The sequence below is a fragment of the Parasteatoda tepidariorum genome, chromosome 2 (assembly GCF_043381705.1).
Source record: "Parasteatoda tepidariorum isolate YZ-2023 chromosome 2, CAS_Ptep_4.0, whole genome shotgun sequence".
Taxonomy (NCBI): Eukaryota; Metazoa; Arthropoda; class Arachnida; order Araneae; family Theridiidae; genus Parasteatoda; species Parasteatoda tepidariorum.
In genome coordinates, this window is record NC_092205.1 from 85,030,410 (window position 1) to 85,049,212 (window position 18,803).

The 18,803-nt window shown below is 28.6% G+C and overlaps 1 protein-coding gene across 3 annotated transcripts in view; it reads left to right on the forward strand.

Moving 5' to 3' along the window:
* LOC107440765 (endothelial cell-selective adhesion molecule-like) overlaps positions 1–18,803 on the forward strand; it is a 104,725-nt gene that overhangs the window by 33,817 nt on the left and 52,105 nt on the right. The window contains exon 2 of one of the 3 annotated variants that reach the window (XM_071177839.1): positions 13,692–13,816. The exons of the other annotated variants lie outside the window; for them this stretch is intronic. The gene's annotated coding sequence lies outside the window, so the exon portion shown is untranslated. The remainder of the gene's footprint in view (positions 1–13,691; positions 13,817–18,803) is intronic. 3 annotated transcript variants of the gene reach the window in all.

The window sequence follows — 18,803 nt, forward strand, 5'->3', positions numbered from 1 at the left end:
AAATCCGAAATTTAAGCTAAGAGGTTTGATTATGTTACGAAAATTTCTTTAAGTAGTACTTCTTTAAATCATGCGAAGTAATGTACAATACAAAAAAATAATACAAAAACAGCCTGAATAACTTTTGATCTAATGATTAGGTATTTTAAGAAAAATTAAGACTGTTTTTAGAAAGCTCCGTCGTAATATGAAATGTTCTTTTTTATTAATACTATGCTATTTTTACAACTGATATAAGCGAGTTTGCAACTGTTACTCATGATTGTTGGGTCAAGTTTAACCTATCTAAGGCCAGAGCTGTATGCATTTATTTTAAAAATGGCGCAAAGCGTCATTATGGAGAAAAGCCACAGTTTTGTGAAAATGAAAAGCGTTTCTGTTCTAATTTCTCAATTTTTAAAAACTTACTTCAGTGCTGCGTTACCTGGGCTCATAAAAATTTGCAAAAACTGAGAATAAGGCAGTGATTTTGATAATTTTCATCTAGGTCGAAAAATGTCGCCAAATTGCAGATTTTTAAAAAAGTTTAATAACTTTTATAATATTTAANCAATAATATAATTTTATGTTAACATAGTTAACACAACAATAAAACACAAGAATAAAATATGTTAACACAAGAATAAATAGAAAATTTAAAAGTTATTTCTGCACCTTGAAAACTTTTCTTTACGAATTTCATTTTAAGTAATTCCCAGTCTGTTTATACAATTGCACATGCACGTATATATCTATCTTACCTATCTACGATATCTCACCAAAGAAATTTGTTTTATTAACAAAAAAGTTATTCAAGGTGTCCATTCTCACCCCATTCTCCGAAATAATTTAAAATTTAAACTTCCTGTTCCAGAATAAATAATTAGAATAAATCGTAAAATCACATTACAAATTCAATAATATAATTTCATGTTAACAAAGTTAACACAAGAATAAAATATGTTAGCACAAGAATAAGTAGAAAATTTAAAAGTTACTTCCGCACCTTGAAAACTTTTCTTTACAAATTTCATCTTAAATAATTCCCAGTCTGTTTATGAAATTGGACATGCAAGTGTATATCTATATTACCAATCTACGATATCTCACGGAAGAAATTTGTCTTATAAATAAAAAAGTAATTCAAGGTGTCCATTCTCCGGAATAATTTAAAATTTAAACTTCTTGTACCAGAATGAATAATTAGAATAAATCGTAAAATCACATTACAAATTCAATAATATAATTTTATGTCGCAACAAAATATTTGAGACGACAAGAACTTATTAACGGAATATATTTATTACTATATGTTTATATACGATAGATGAAACAGATTGGAAAAGGGATGGTAATATGTAACAGACATCAGTAGTAGCTGCCTCTGCCGTATCTCATTGTTTATTAAACATTCCCTGTGGCATGTTTGTGAAGCCGCAATCCTTACAATCTTGACGAATTTGATTTCTCACTAGCCGCTCTTCAACAATCGAATATTCCATTTGTTACATGTCACGCTGATCAAGAGCAGGTGTTGGATCAATTTGCATAAGTCAGGTTTCGTCCTGTATTTTATTCCCCATGGATTTTCCTCTCACATCAAGGGAAAGAAATATTAAACGAATTTGACATTTTTAGAGATACGATGTATCTGTTTGAAATTCGTTAAATATTTGAATTTATCGTGTAAAATACGTTTATGCAATTTAAACACTTAATAAGAATTAGAAACGTGATTTATTCAGTGTTCGTTCAATGGTTCGTGCAATGATTGGATTTCGAAAAAGTCAGACATTTGAAGTGTCATTTCTCAGGAACTATTCGATCGATATTTGTCAAATTTTGTACTTTGTTATGTAAAATTATATTCCTCAAAATGATGCAAAAATTGTATATCTTATATTTCAAAAAAATTATTAAAGTTTTATAATTATTGTATAATTATATTTTTATGTAATTATAATACTATACAATTAGAATTTATTAAAAAATATTAATAAATAATAATAAACACATACTGAAAGCTATTTTCTGCGTGGCATTGTTTTTGAATAAATGAATTTTACTATTGTTCACAAGAATTTTAATTAGCTTCAAAAATTCTCGAGTTATAGCAAAATACGTAAAAAGTAACATTAAGGGGTCAAAACTTTGGAGCGCTCTCCTGATCAAACTATTGGGACCATATTACGAGATTGCCGCTACCCCATATAATTTTGGGGTTAGAAAGCTGATTCCATCGTAAAATAAAGGTATGTTTACTCAGAGAAAGTACGTTTTTGTATCTGATTTCGTAACTTAAAATCATCTGCACTAATTAATTAGCATATTTGAAGTCACCTTTTCCAGCCATTAAGATTGAATCCTAGAACATGAAGATTGAATCACTAGATCAAAAGTTATTCAGGGTGGTCCGTTCATTATTTTATGCACGGTATATAAGCAGGGGAACTAATTGAATCAAACACAAATTAAACAACAATTAATTTGGAATAATAATATATTTGTTTTTAATAAATAATCTTTTCATTTCAGAACAAGTAACTCATAGAAAATAAATATTACAGGGATTGGATACTTTTAGGGATTCAACGGGAGTTCAATATATATTTTAGTTCTGTGAAAATTATGTACAATCTTTTAAGTATCTTCAGGAATTTGAAATGGGAATGATCGGTAAAATAAAATGTATATTTGCAAGCGTATTAATTGAGTCAAACACATATTTTGGGCAACAGCCGTTTATTGAGAATATAATTGCATTTGTTTTTAAACATTACAATTTTCCCTTCTTTTTATTTCAGAACAAGTTTAACCCTTTTATTCTACAAAAACATTTACAGTTTTCGAAGAATTTATCCTCAACTGCAGCTCACTAAAAATACCCATTTAATATTAAGCAATAATTAATCAGTTCTAAATTTCGAATATCAGTGGTGGTTTCGCCCAGATTGATTACTACCTGCTTGTCTGGTATGTAAAATTTGACTACATTACAATGATTCGACTTCTGGCCCACAACGAGGTGTTGCTGAAGTGCTTTATTTTTTTTACAATCAATCAATTATATCAATACCCTTAAGTATGATATATAGCCCTTTAATACCGTATTGAAATTTACATGTTGCTGTACAACTTGAAGAATGATATTATGTAATCAAATGCGAGAAAAGTGATTAGATGGTTTACCTTAGCACCAGATTAAGATTGCAAAGATTGCAACAATTGTTGTTGAACGTTGTTCTGGTTCAGAACACTCGTATTAAGTGTAGATCACACTTGAATTTGACTTTATTTGCTCTACAATCCCTTTTTGCGCGCCTTAGATTATTGATACCCTCAGATACTCTATGTAACAAAGAAGCAAAGATTTTCCCTGTTAATATTATGAAATTATTTGTTTTCAAATTTCGAATTGTTGTATGTATTTTTTTTTTAGAAAATGCCTTGAATTAGTATTATGTTTTTTAATTATAGTAAGGTGTCAAAATTAATTAAAAATTCCTTATTTGGATGATACCTTCTCGTTCAAAATTTAATATTCTCAAATTTTCTAGATAATTTCCAATGAAACTCGGTAATGTGCACAGTATTGAAAATGTGTCGAAAAATACCTTTATTTTTTCTCACTACTATTTTTGTCTAAAAAGTTTGCAAAGAAAAGTAGAGTTAGGAGAATGATATCAACATTTTTGACACACACGTCAATTTCAGATGGAGAAAAATAAATAACCACGGTCTTTTTCGATTTCATTTTTTTTTTGCGTTCTTGTCAATTTCCAGGTATGTAATATATGCTACAATAGGCATTTTGAGGTCAATATTGAGTTTAAAACTTATATGGTCTTAATTTAAGGTAAATAATTAAGAAAACTAAATTCATAAAAAAAGTAAAGGTCATAAGAGGTTGCACTCAAATATTAGCATTACATGCAAAAAAAATCATCGCTATGGAGTGTTTTTTTTTTCCTCGTCTTTATTGTAACAGAACAACAAGCTTAATGTATTAGAACAAGCTTACAACAAGCTTCATGCAACGGAAATCGGCAACAAAGGTTATCCATTTTTGGCCGCTAGTCAAATTAAATTACGTTAGGCGATTCACCTCAATTTTATTTTATGTGCACTTCTTATGTTGGCCTTAAGCTCCCAAGCAATAAATTTTTAAATGCAATAAAATTCATAATACCACTTGAAAATTATGAAAAAATAAGAATAATATTTTTTAAAAAAATAATGTTTATCCCATTTTGACTGAGAATTATTATGATTTCGGCTGCGGAAATAGACATTTGTAAGAATCAAGTTTATAATTTTTTTCCTTAGAAAATCAAATCTTTTTAATTGTTTTCTACCAAATGTCCTCTTCTATACCGAAACTCAATTTGTTGAAATATTCTGGTTGTATGCTGAAAAAGAAAGCTAATTTTTTGCATGCTTCAAAAACTGTTCATTTACATAACTTGTCAAAAAGACAAAATTTAAATAAAAGTAAAAAAGAAAACAAAAATATTTCTGTGATAAAATTTATTTCATACTTTAGAAATGAATGAAATATTTTCTACAACATTATGAATAAATTTTCTTAGCCGATTTGCCTCATACTTTTCTTAATTAATTTTTAAAAAAAGTAGTTAATTTGAAATTATTTCTGAGTTAAAAATTTAATAAGATTGTTTAATTTTCTAGAATAACACAGATTAGCAACTAAAAATGAGCAAATTTTCCTCGGGTAAAATTTTATTCATTTTTTTCAAACACTCCTTTTAAAATGTATATTAATCGCTGATTTTTTTTAAAAAACAGTCCCTGCAAAAGTTAAACTAAAATAACATCTCCTTTAAAAATATTCAAATATTTCCAAAAAGAAAATATTCTCTATTTCTCCTGGTTATATCAACCAAAACCATTCCAAAAGTATTACGAGGCTTGTTTACTGATAGAAANCACACCCTCGGTCCTTACGCAGACTGATCCAAGTGGTCACCCACCCGCACACTGACCGTAGCCAGTGATGCTTGACTTCGGTGATCTGCTGGGAACCGTGTCTTAACGATCAGTCCACTGCGGGACTCTGTACATTTTGAACCATGGTATCACGTAATCAAAAATAAGAAAAGTGATTATATGGTTTACCTTAGCACCGGATTAAGATAGGAACAATTTTTTCTGCGTATAAATTATTACACTTAAATTTCAACAGATGTTATCTGTTATACAACCCCTTTTAGAGTGTTTTTGTTTATTAATACCCTCAGATACTCTATGTGGTTTAGAAGCGAAGATTTTCATTGCTAATATTATGAACTTATTTGTTTTCGAATTATTGTAAGCAATTTTTTAATTATTTTTTTTTTTGAAAAAGCATTCAATCAGCATAATTTTTTTAACTATAGCAAGGTGTCAAAATTAATTTAAAATTGCTTTCTACGATGATACCTCCTTTTACAGAATTTAATATTTTAAAATTTATATGCACAATATTGGTTTGAAATATGCACAGTATTGGTTTGGAAATGTGTCAAAAAATACCTTTATTTTTTCTCACTACTATTTTTTGTAGAAAAAGTTAGTAATGAAAAACAGAGTAAGGAAAATGATATCAACATTTTTGACACACACGTCAATTTCAGATGGAGAAAAATAAATAACCACGAACTTTTTCGATTTCATTTTTTTTCTGTTGTGTTCGTTTCCTTTAACCTGTCAATTTCAAGGTATGCAATATATGCTCCCCTAAAATAAGCATTTAAAGGTTAATAATGAGTTTAAAACTTATATGGTCTTAATTTAAGGTAAATAATTAAGAAAACTAAAGTCATAAAAAAAGTAAAGGTCATAAGGGGTTGCCACTCAAATATTAGCATTATATGCACACAAAAAGTCATCGCTATGGAGTGTTTTTTTTTCTCGTTTTTATTGTAACAGAACAACAAGCTTAATGTATCAGAACAAGCTTTATGCAACGGAAATCGGCAACAAGTGTTATCCATTTTTGGCCGCTAGTCAAATTAAATTACATTAAACGATTCACCTCAATCTTATTTAATGTACACTTCTTAAGTTGGCCTTAAGTTCCCAAGCAATAAATTTTTAAATGCAATGAAAATTTTAATACCGCTTGAAAATTATGAAAAGATAGGAATAATATTTTTAAAAAAATGCTTCCCGCATTTTGACAGAGAATTATTATGATTTCGGCTGTAGAAATAGACATTTGTAAGAATCAAGTTTATAATATTTGTCCTTTGAAAATCAAATCTTTTTAATTGTTTTCTACCAAATGTCCTCTTCTATACCGAAACTTAATTTGTTGAAATATTCTGGTTGTATGCTGAAAAAGAAAACTAATTTTTTGCATGTTTCAAAAACTGTTCATTTACATAACTTGTCAAAAAGACAAAATTTAAATAAACGTAAAAAGGAAAACAAAAATATTTCTGTGATAAAATTTATTTCATACTTTAGAAATGAATGAAATATTTTCTTCAACATTATGAATAAATTTCTTAGCCGATTTGCCTCATACTTTTCTTAATTAATTTTTTAAAAAAAGTAGTTAATTTGAAATTATTTCTGAATTAGAAATTTAATAAGATTGTTTAATTTTCTAGAATAACACAGATTAGCAACTAAAAATGAGCAAATTTTCCTCGGGTAAAATTTTATTCATTTTTTTCAAACACTCCTTTTAAAATGTATATTAATCGCTGATTTTTTTTAAAAAACAGTCCCTGCAAAAGTTAAACTAAAATAACATCTCCTTTAAAAATATTCAAATATTTCCAAAAAGAAAATATTCTCTATTTCTCCTGGTTATATCAACCAAAACCATTCCAAAAGTATTACGAGGCTTGTTTACTGATAGAAAGAAGTTGGCATTCATATCAGTACCTACATTTTCTTCTCTCCAACCAGAGGAGGAATTTTTCTCTTCTAAAAGGTTAATAATGAGTAGAGCAGAAAAGAAAACGTAACAAAAGTACTGGTTCGTAAAAGGCCCGAGGCAGTTTTTGTGGTCCTTTAATACCCTCTAGTATTCCGAACCATCCAGAATGAAATACTCTTAATCAGTGCAGAAATCCAAAAGAGTGTGATACTTTTGTGAGATCAGCAGATTTTCTTCTTCCCAAAGAGAAAAGAAAAATAATTCTAGATAGAGCGTTCGCTTAACTTACAGGGTTTGATTTGTTATTCAAGGCAAAATAGGCGACGTTTTTCTTGGCGATAGTTTTGCTTTTGATCTTGAATATGAATATGGTTTGGTTGTGTGAGAAAAATTTAAGGTTTTTAATATTTTTATTATGCTGCTAGTTCCAATAATTCTAACACAAAGAGAGATTAAATTATTGTTTTACAATACGATTTGATTGCCCTTTAAGTATTTATTAATTAAATGAAATAATTCATTTTGAGCAGATTTTTTTTTCAAATTAGAATATTGTAACTGATAAAACAATTTAGAAAAGGAGTACAAGAGTATAACAACATGAAGGAAATTAATACTATTTTAAACGAAAGATACAGCTATCTTATTTGATAAAAAGATTTAAGTATTTATTTTTTAAACTTATGATTTATTTATTTTTTTTACTAATTTTTAATTTCTTAAAATATTTATTTTTTCTAATTAAAATGATTAAAATAAATTAAAAGTGTTTCAGAAACATTGTATTGAATTTTACGGTATTGAAACAATTTGATATTTATACAAAAGTATTAGACAAATTTAATTTTTCAACGTTACTCGAATAATGAAAGCTTTTAATACATTTTTAATATTAAAAAATTAAGAAAAATTGAGTTTTTAAAACAAAAACTTGTTTAAAGTAAATTTTTTAATTGCAGATAGCATGCGTGTGTATTAAATTACTTTGATAAAATTGTTTTATTTCATAATAAAATGTAAAAACACAAATGTAAAACAAAATTTGAGTAACTTGGTGGGTACTGAATTGAAGCTTGATCGTTCTCTGGTTTTAGTCAAAATTACGATCTGTGTATAAATAAATGGATGTATAAATGGGTCCGCTTTATAAACGGGCTGTGACGTATGTGTGACTGAAGTTCTATTTTTGGCGATAGATGGCACCACGGAAAAACAAAAAAACGCACCCTCTGCCTTAAATTTTGCTTGCTGATATTCGCAAGTGGCATTAGGAATAACAACAGAAAGTATTTTAATAGTGATGAGTTATTGCATTAATACATAAACATTTTTAATTGAGCTTATGTGTTGTAAATTAATGCAAACTTGTTTCTATTATCCGTTTTTTGCCATGTTTGTTGGCACTAATAGAAAATAACGTAACGTAATAATAACATAATAAAATTTACTAACCCATTGAAATACACTGTAAAAAAAATTCTAGATTAATTTACAGTAAGAAGCACTAGCACTCTGGTAACAGGCACCGTAACGTAATATCTATTTTAAAGTGAAATTCATTTTTACCGTAAAATTTTATACCGTAAATTTTAAAGTATTATTATTTTAATTACACGGATTTAGTGATTTTACAGTAATATTGCAGTAAAAATACGGTATATCTGTTTTTTCGGAACTCCTTCTGATTTTTGCAATTTTTTACGTAAAATGTATTTTATGGTACAAAACGAAAACTTATAGTAAACATGAGTAAATTTTAATGTACAAACACGATACTTTTTACCATAATTTTTATAGTGCAGAGAATAATTTTTTTTCCACTAAAAGCAATAAAAGTAGAGAATACTGAAAAAACTTAACTAGAAAGTAATTGCTTACAAGTGTTTCTTTTTTTTCACTTTGTCCAAGAAAAACTTCTTCAGTTCTGTCTATTACAAAAATAATAAACACCAAAAACCATGACTGTTTATTTTATCTTTAAAATTTTTGTGTTTTCCTAGTTGTTTTTACTTATTTATTTACATAGTTAGACAAATGTAAACAAAGCGTTGGTTATAAATCTCTCAAAATGATTTAATTTTTGAAATAAACAATTTGAATAATTATTTTTATGTTTATCAATTGAAAAAAAAATTCCCAAGATTCCACAAGAAGTACAAAATGAATCTGCATATTTAGGATATTCTGTATTCATTATTATAAACCCTTACAAAAATTTAAGGTATTTTTGAGGTTGTTTTGGAGGTGTGCGGATTGTTTTTTTGACGCTTCAAACAAATACGTATATTGAGGTGTGAATAATTTCATCTGATCTAAACTAAAATTATTCCCGAGTGATATATAAGGTTGATTTTGTGAGATGTTACTAGGGTTAATATTAGGTTTATTAATAAAGTTATTTTTAACATAAACTCAAACATAAACTCATGTTCTACCTCAGGTATATTTTTTTACATCTTTTAACTTCAAAACAGCCTCAAAAACACCTTATTTTTTATAAGAAAAGGTTTGAAATTTTTATTCCAATGATTTTTCAAACGAATAATTCATACAATCTCTTTAATTGTTTGTATCTATATATGCATCTAATAAACAGTTATATGTATCTATTTATGTATCGAAAAACCAGTTATATGCATACTTGGTTATATGTATTTATATATGTATCTAAAAGCCAGTTATATGTATATCTAGTTATTTGTATCTATATATGTATCTAAAAGGCAGTTATACGTATATTTAATTATATTTATCTATATATGCATCTAAAAACCAGTTATATGTATATATAGTTATATGTATCTATATATGTATCTAAAAACCAGTTAAATGAATATTTAGTTATATGTATCTAAATAAGTATCTAAAAAACAGTGATGTATTTATATGTATTAATATACGTATGTTTGTCCAATGTGTGTATTATTTGCAAGCCTTCTTAATTCTTTCTATGAACTTTTATCCCATTTCTGGTTGTTCCTGAAGTCTTACCTCTGGTTTTTTTTCTTTGGGATTGCTTTCATCTCAGTGTTGTATAGGTTGGAAAAAATAAATAAGAGGTAAAAAAGAAATTACATCATTCGCACCAAAAACACACACTTTTTGGCTAACCATACAATACGTGACTTTCATATTTACTCGACATGAATATTTCAAGCCTAGACACACCACGTTAGAGTCCTTGCATTGGAAGAATCCTAACTACTTCTTTTCGACCATATATTGCTTGATTCTTGGAATAAAATGGTTTTTCGGAGTTTCTCCCAGGCAATAGTTGTCTTTAAAAGTATTGATACGGCTTATTTCTTTGTGAGTGTTTCCTTTTTCTGAATGAATTGTTAAGAAAGTGTCTGATCCGAAAATTCTAAACTTTTCTTTTAGGTTGGAGAGTATTTTTTAGAAAGAAGCATGATTTGATGTACTGTTGTTTATGTCAAAATAGGATTGAAGTATTTAGTTAGGATATATCCTGGTGATACAACTTTCTGGTAAAAATTATGGTGATACAACCAAATTTTTCGGTATTTAAGTCAGTCATTTGGAACTTTTTCCATCCATATATTGTTACGGTTTTCGTGGAAATTCTAAAAAAATAAAAACTGAAAAGTAAATTAGTAAGTAAATGAAAAGTAAATAAATACTAACAAACTGAATGGCTTTTATGCCATTCTCTTGTGTATGATGAATAAATATTTTTAATAAATATATTTATTATAATATAAAAATTTAAATTTATAAATATATTTATAATAATATAAAAATTTAAATNTAAATTTATAAGTATATTTATTATAATATAAAAATTTAAATTTATTAATATATTTATTATAATATAAAAATTTAAATTTATAAATATATTTGAAAAATATATAAATTTTATAAATATATAATTTTTAAAATATATAAATTATTAAATAATATTAAATATAAATAATGTTAAATATAAATATATTAAATAATAAATATATTAACTAGTCTATTAAATAATATATTTTAATAAAATATATTTATAAAATACATAAAAATTTATTTTACAATATAAATTTTAAAATATAATTTTATATTTATGAAATATATCAATTTATAAATAAATAAATATATTTAATAAATTAACATTGTAAAAATACGATATAATATTTTAAGGTGAAAATGGATTTTACAAATGATGCATCCAAAGTGCATCACTTTATACAGTAATTTGATGCGGAATGTTTTATAGTGGGAATATTAATGTTATATTCCGACGAATAATCTTCTTAACGCCTTATTACCTAATATTTCTTTTATGCAATTCTAGTTAAAAAAAAGACAGGTGAAGTGTGGAAATTTCAGTTAACTTCTAGTGAAGTACATTTTTAGTTCATTTTTTCTAGAATAGCAATGTTAACTTCGCCTTCATTCTAATTTCAACTTTTTTCCTAGTAAAGAGATTTTTTTTAAATTTTTGAAAGAGTACAATCAGTAACTTTCTTTTTAATAAAATTAAAAGATAATAACTTTGCTTAACTTCTCTCTTACTATTTCATTTGTTTCCTCGGGAAAAGTTTGAAAAAAGGAACAAAAATCAAATAAGTGGAAAATCTAATTAATTTACTTATAAAAAAAGAACTGCAAGAAAGGGAAACAAAAAAAAAGAACAGAAATTTGCTTAAATTATTTCAAGTTAAGATATAGCGTAATATCGCAAAGCAAGAGGGAATTCATGAAATTGTGACAGTTTGTGACAAGAGAAGAAGGTAACAGAAAATGAGACAGAAATAGTTTATATTGAAAGGAAATGTATATAATTTTGTAAATATTCTACTAATGCCACAAATTAAATACAATCAAAAACAAGTAATAGTGATATTTTTTTTAAATCAAGTGCATTTTACGTTCATTATGTTTACTACTGTTTAAAATTGCTCTCATGTAATAAAAAAGTAATTGCTACATTATATTTTTTATTACAGACTTTAATCTTATTTTAAACAAAAAATAATATATATCGGCACATTATATAATTGTTAGGCTTATAAACGTTTAAAAAATACTAAAAATTTTAAAAACCGAATTGAAAATGGAAACTTGTACGTAGTGCTTTGTTCTGAACCTCAAGGATATGTTCATGCACTAAATTAAGCGGAGATAGATGAAAGGCACGACAAAACGTTGCACTTGGCAAAAAAATAAGCTGGTATATGTAATGTAATTTAGATATATATGTAACTTCTCTGCAGCCAACAGCAAAAATATATACCCTCTGACCGTAACAAGTATTGGTTTTGTTAATAGTGATAGTTATATATTTCGTTAATTGTCCGTTAAGTAATTTACGTCGGCAGCTTTCGCCCGTGTTTTTGGAGTATAAGAAATTCTTAAAATATTTCAACACTTATATATATATATATATATACATACACTCCATAACAAAAAAATCGACGCACCAAGAAGGAGTTGTCGGATTGAAACGAAAATTGGTGGATAGGACGACAATGTACAGAATAGTAAATGATTAAAATTTCAGAACAATTGAATAATTTATTGCAGAGTTACAGTAACAAGTTCAATAAGGTGTTGACCCGCCTCTAGCCTAGATACAAGCTGCCACACGGCGTGGCATAGACCGATAAAGCTCCCGGATAGTCTCTTGCGGTATTTCCTGCCAAATTCGACCCAATTGTCGAACGAGGTCATCAAAATTCCGTGCCAGATGCCATCGCCGTCCCATCATATCCCAGACATGCTCGATGGGGGAGAGATCTGGTGATCTGGCAAGATCACCAGAGGAGCCAAGGAACCACCAAGAGCCAAGGATTCACCAAGGAAGAGCTTGACAAGCTTGTAGACAGTTCATAGCAACACGTGACGTATGTGGTCTGGCATAGTCCTGTTGAAAAACCAGCCCAGGGTGCTGCAAAAGGAACGGTAGCAAAACGGGTCTTAGGATGTCGTCGACGTACCGCTGTGTAGTAAGTGTGCCTCTAATGGCGACCAATGTGTCCGGCTGTCAAAGGAAATTGCACCCCAGACCATAATGCCCTGTTGAGGGCCGGTGTGGTGTGCAATAGTGAAAGCAGGATCCCCCCTCTGCCCTGTGCGTCTCCTAACACGTCTTCGATAATCATCAGGACACAGTTGGAAGTGGGATTCGTCGCCAAAGACTATACGCTCCCAGTCGGCATCATTCCAGCCAGACCATTTGTATATCTGTTCAAAACGTTCATGCATACGAAACTTCAAAGCAATATCGGANGACTATGTGATTGTTGACATTCACCGGTGAGAGTCAGAAATAAGGGTATTTAGCAAATATTTCGGACATACACCAAGCGACTACGTGAATGTTGACATTCATCGGTGAATATCGACATTTTCCAGATTCTGGTGTTTCACCGTAACATATATATATAATCAACCATAAGAGATCTAACACAATAATTCTGTTCTAGATTGAATTTTTATATAGAAAAACATGCTTATGTTGTTCCTAAAATAAAATTGTAAAACCTGGACTCGTGGAATTTTTTTTAACGGAAATCAAGTTTCAAACGAATGGAAATAAGATTCTTCTCTGACCAAGCAGAAAGACAGAAAACAATTCCAAAGTGAAAAGTTACAGTCTTTGTTTGTTTAGTGTCTCTTACATCCTCTCTAGCAACTATATATATATATATAGAATGGAACTGAAATAGGAAACTGGCCTCAAAGGAAGATTAATATTGTTTTTTTAAGATGCCTTACGGAACATTATTCTGGAATACCTGAGGCACGTGTTATTGAAATAATGTTTTATCAGTGTTATTTCAGTGTAGGGAATAATGTTTTATCAGTGTTATTTCAGTGTAGGGAATACTCTATTTTCCACAGCATTTAGATTGCAATGATGATAATGCATCAACTGGTATTTTGTCAAGTCTTTCTGTAAATTGATTTCTACATTAAATCTACTTTTGAAGCAATGCTCTGGTATGTTGATGTTTCCTAAATTAAAAATTATTATGATCTGCTAAAACTTATCAAGTAGTTAAATTAGAAACTAATATTTTCTACAAAAGAAAACATTTATTGGACATCTTCAATAATTATAAAAATCGATTAATCTTAATTTTCTCCTTCATCTACTTTTTTATTTTTTTATATTTTTTTTATAACCGCCGATGATCAACCGACCAAATTGTATGGGTTTACGACTACTAATGTTCAACTCTGCAGCCTTGTAATTTTGAACCCAATCCAGAAGACAAGCGAACCCCTGAATCGAGTATTGGGAGAAATTTGCCTTCGTAGAGGGCCTTTTTGATAGAGCTAACCCGCATTTGCGTTACATGGAAAAGAAGACCACGAGAACCTCCCACGGTTAGTCTGACGGCAAGGGGACTTTAACCCATGATCTGTCTAATACTGAGGATATTTCTCGTCAGCACTGTGGTCGGTGCAAGCCGGATGCGGAATTCGTATCGACTGGGGTTCGATCCCAGTTCTTCGCATTGGAAGGCAAACGCTCTATCCCCTGAGCCATCGTGGCTGTCCTTCGTCTATTTCCTAATTTTTGTTAGCAACTAAGCATTTTTTATTTCAAATCTTTTTTGTGTCTGTCATTCATATCAGATGAGTCTAGAAAATGGGCGCCTACGTTTGAACGCTGAATTATGTCCATTTTTCAGCTTTATAGTTTAAGTAAATAAAGTTTTCATATTATCAAGTGTACTAGACGTGTTCATTTTTAATAATTGTCAAAGTTTATACTTATTTAAATACAATTAATATCCGCGAACTTTTTGCAGCGACCAATATCCTGCTACATTTAATATCAAGAATAGCACACCATGAATATTTTTTTTTAAATTTACGTTCACGTACAAGCATATTTAAAATTTAAAAAAAAAAAACGTTATAGCAAGCATTATTTTAAAAAATCGATTTTTCCCTTAAAAATATCTGGAATTTTATGGAGTTATTTTAAACCGAACAGAACAAAGTATTCTTTTAAAAAAATTTTATAGTTCAATGGAAATATTTTCAAGAGCCGACGAAAAAAAAAATCTGGAGTTTCATGATTTCATTCATACCACAAAAAAAAGTTTATGTTGAGGCGACATTTTTACCTCTAGCCGTACCTGAACAAAAGTTGAAGTATACCTTTCGCATTTGTGTAAAATAAATAAAACATCAAGTAACAAGTTTTCCGATGTAAGAAAAAAAAAGTTTTATTCGTGCTGAATCTGAAGGAAGCGGAGAACTTTTGTTTGCCATTTGCAGTGTGGATGCAGAACTTTTAAAAGAGATCAGAAATTTCCAGAATGCCTTTGCCGGCATTCTAGAAAAACGTTGGCAGTGAACTAGAAAGTCATAAAGAAGGGAACGTGACTAAAAAATAGTTGTAAAAAAGAACTAAAAACTGACGTGAAGAATTGGAAGATAAGCTCGATAAGGGAAAAAAATATATCCAAATAGTACTTTTTATTGGAAGGTAGATAAGAAAGAAGTTCGTAAATGCAATTGGAGTTGTTTTAAACTAATTAAGGAAGTTACGTTGCGTTTAAATGGTTATACAAATAAGAACGGAAAGAAATGTGCAATATTATGCTAATAAAATTTTTTATACGAATAAGAATCTTAAAATGAAAGAATAGGTTGGTTAAATAGTTTTCAAAGTTAACAGTTAACGGATATAGACAGCTAACAGCTGAAAATTCAAAATTTGAATAATAGGAAATTTGCGCAAAGCATGTGGATGTTTATTAATTCGTCTTATAACATCAGAATGAAGAAAAAATACCCCTACGAGTTTCAAAATGGCAGGGGGCAAATTTCATCAAGTAATTAAAATGATTGTAAGAGAAACTGAACGATAAAGAATGTAAAAATAGTTTCCAATTAGCACTCAGAAGAGGGGATTAGAAGCGAATGAAATAAAGGAAGATCCTGTCTTCATCAGGTCGCTAAAATTGACCGTAAAAAGAAAATATATGGTTCAGGAGGAGTGATTAATTTAGATGTTTAAAATCCTTGTAATGGCAAAACCATATCTCAGTTCAATATGGTAAAATAATCAGATTTTGCAGTTTATCATTCAATGTTTGTCACTGGTGTGCATGAAGTTAAATGAATTTTCTAACAGCCCTTACAGGATTGGAAGGACAATGTCCCTAACAGGGTGATCGATTTTTTAAAGAAAAATTAAAGTTCAATTTCTAAAGGCCTGGGAGAAGAGCATAACTTAAAAGCACAAAAAAATTCAGAATGCAATAAACATTCGTTTATCTGTATAAATGGAAGCAGTAAGATGATGCATAATCAGAAAAAAGGTTTGCCCTAATTACGTGTTTCAATAAAATTTGTTTATATGGATAAATGGGTGCAATATGGTTATGCATAGACGCAAAAATTTCCATGCTAATTACTCGTTTCAATAAATATTTGTTTATATGGGATAAATGGATGCAGTATGATGATGCATAGACAAAAAAAGACTCATGCTAATTACGTATTTCAATAAACATTTTTATATAGATAAATGTTGGTGCAATTAAATTCTGGTTGTTTAATCATATTAGATGAAAGCGGCCAACTGTTTTTCTCACAGTTTGAATACTATTTAAAGGAAGGTTATTATTCTGTTTTGCTTGAATACGGAAAAATAACAATTAAATAAATTGTTATTTAACCATTTTTTTTCCAGAAATATCTAACAGTGAAAGTAAACATAGAAAAGCAATATTTTGCGCCTAAAGAAAACCTCGTAGATTGAAAAAAAAAAGAAATGATATACCAAAGCCCATTAAAATAAATTAGATATTTAGACATTTACAAAGATCCTCGAATGTTTTTCAAAAGATTTGCCTTAATTAAAAGTGCCACAGCGTCTTGGAATGACATAATAAAGATACATAATCGCATATACATATACGGCGACAACAAATATACTTTAAGAGCTTAATGTTACGTTTCCCTCTAGAATCCTTGTACAGAAGCACATGTTCCCGACAGACAGTGGAAACTTCTAATCACAAAATTAAACTTCTGCTGCTATCAACTTCATAGGTTAAATAACAAGGATCATATTCATAACTTTAATGGATCGTACGCACGTAAAGAGAGCATAAAATTTGCTATTTTTAAAGTGATGGTTTATTCGCTTCCGTAGCTCTATATTATATGTTTAAAAGAATCATTAACTGCGGTTGGCTGCATTCACTAAGGCAAGGGGAAATAGTTTTGTAAAGTGTGAAACGTGATAATGCCCGTCTGTCTAAAATGTTGTCCTGTTTTTGACGTTGGATATACTTCAGAGGCTATTTAATTTAAATATAAATGTTTAGGAAATAGTATTGTTTATTAACATCCTTTTATTTTCTAGACTTTTTCAGTCAGGCTATAATTGGATACTTTTGCAATAGAACTAGCTTACATTTTAGTGAAAATGTTTCAAAATTCCTAATTCTAAAGTTTAAATTTGAAATGTTATAATCTTTCTTGTTGTTCCTTTGTTTGAATAATATTTATAATTAAAAAAACCGTGATTAATTAACATTAAATATAATATTTATATATTTGTGGGCTCGAGAAAAAAGTAAATACGTAAAGGTTTAGTTGTTTATTACAATATTTTTTATTTTTCTGACATCTTCAGTTATACGATATATGATATATTTATACAAGAGCTATTTTGCATTTAGAATTAAATTTATTTAAAATATTTCCAAAATAACAATTCTAAAGCTTTAATTATAAATCTTACATAGCATGGTAAGGATAATTTTAAAGTAGCAGCAAATTTTATTACACAATCCCAAAAATGTTTATAAATGATTAGCAAAAAATCAATGCAAGCTTGACACAATTATAAATTTAACTCTGCTAGTTTATGTGTAATGAGGTTTTCTTTAAGCTTGCATATACAGCCCTTTTATATCAAAATACTTAAGACACAAAATATCTTTGTAAAAAATAATTTTGCGGAAACTTCCCATGCAAAAGAAGAAAAAAAGTTCAAAAACAAGGTTTGTAATAAAAGCTAAGAAATTACATTTCTTTGTATAAGGTTTCTGATTACCTTTATTCAGTCGATAAGAAAATAAAATTTTCATTGTAACATTTCTGTTTTATGAGAATAGTAAGTAACCCGCGTCAACCTTATAGGGCAAATCAGAAGAAAACGCAAATGCAATGTTAGCTGTAAAGTTGTTGCTATCTGGAAGCGTTTAAGTCTTTTTTGTTGTTTATTTGTTTGTCGAATGTTTATACAACTACCCAAACCACTATCACCAAACATTAAACTTAATGTTCATATGTTTGAGGGTCCGTAGAAATTACTGACTGATTAAAATTATTCTAAAATGATTCCTTTGTAGAAAGTAAAACAGTAATATATATATATATATATAAGTTCAAAATGAAGAATAAAACAAAGAAAAATTATAGACATATGAAAAAAAAAGGGGGGGGGATAATAAGTAAAAAATAACAAACAACAGTTTATAAAATACATTTAAAAAAAAAAAAGGATGAAATTTTATTTAAAAAACCGGAAAAATAAAACCGGGGAAAAAAAAGATATAATCTTTTCTTCAGCCCACACGATTATATCTGCAAAACAGAGTGCTTTCTGATATTGTATCAAGTAAGCCAAAGCAAAATATATTAATACAATAGTGTGAGGAGCACTCAAAAATTTTTTTTATAAAAATAACAACAAATAATATAGATCACAAAAAGTAAAAATAGCATGCAAAAACAGAAAATAAAATAAAATAAAAAAACATTTAAAAGGGACTACAAAGCGAGTAGCAAAATCAGATCAACTTACAAGGACAGAAAATTTTTCAAGAATGATTTAAAAATGTTTTCGCAGAAAGATTGCCAGATTACAAAATATGAAAACAAAAGATGAAAACAAAAGCGCAAATTGAGTGTAACAAGAGGGTTTTAAAGTGTCGTTCTTACTGCACTG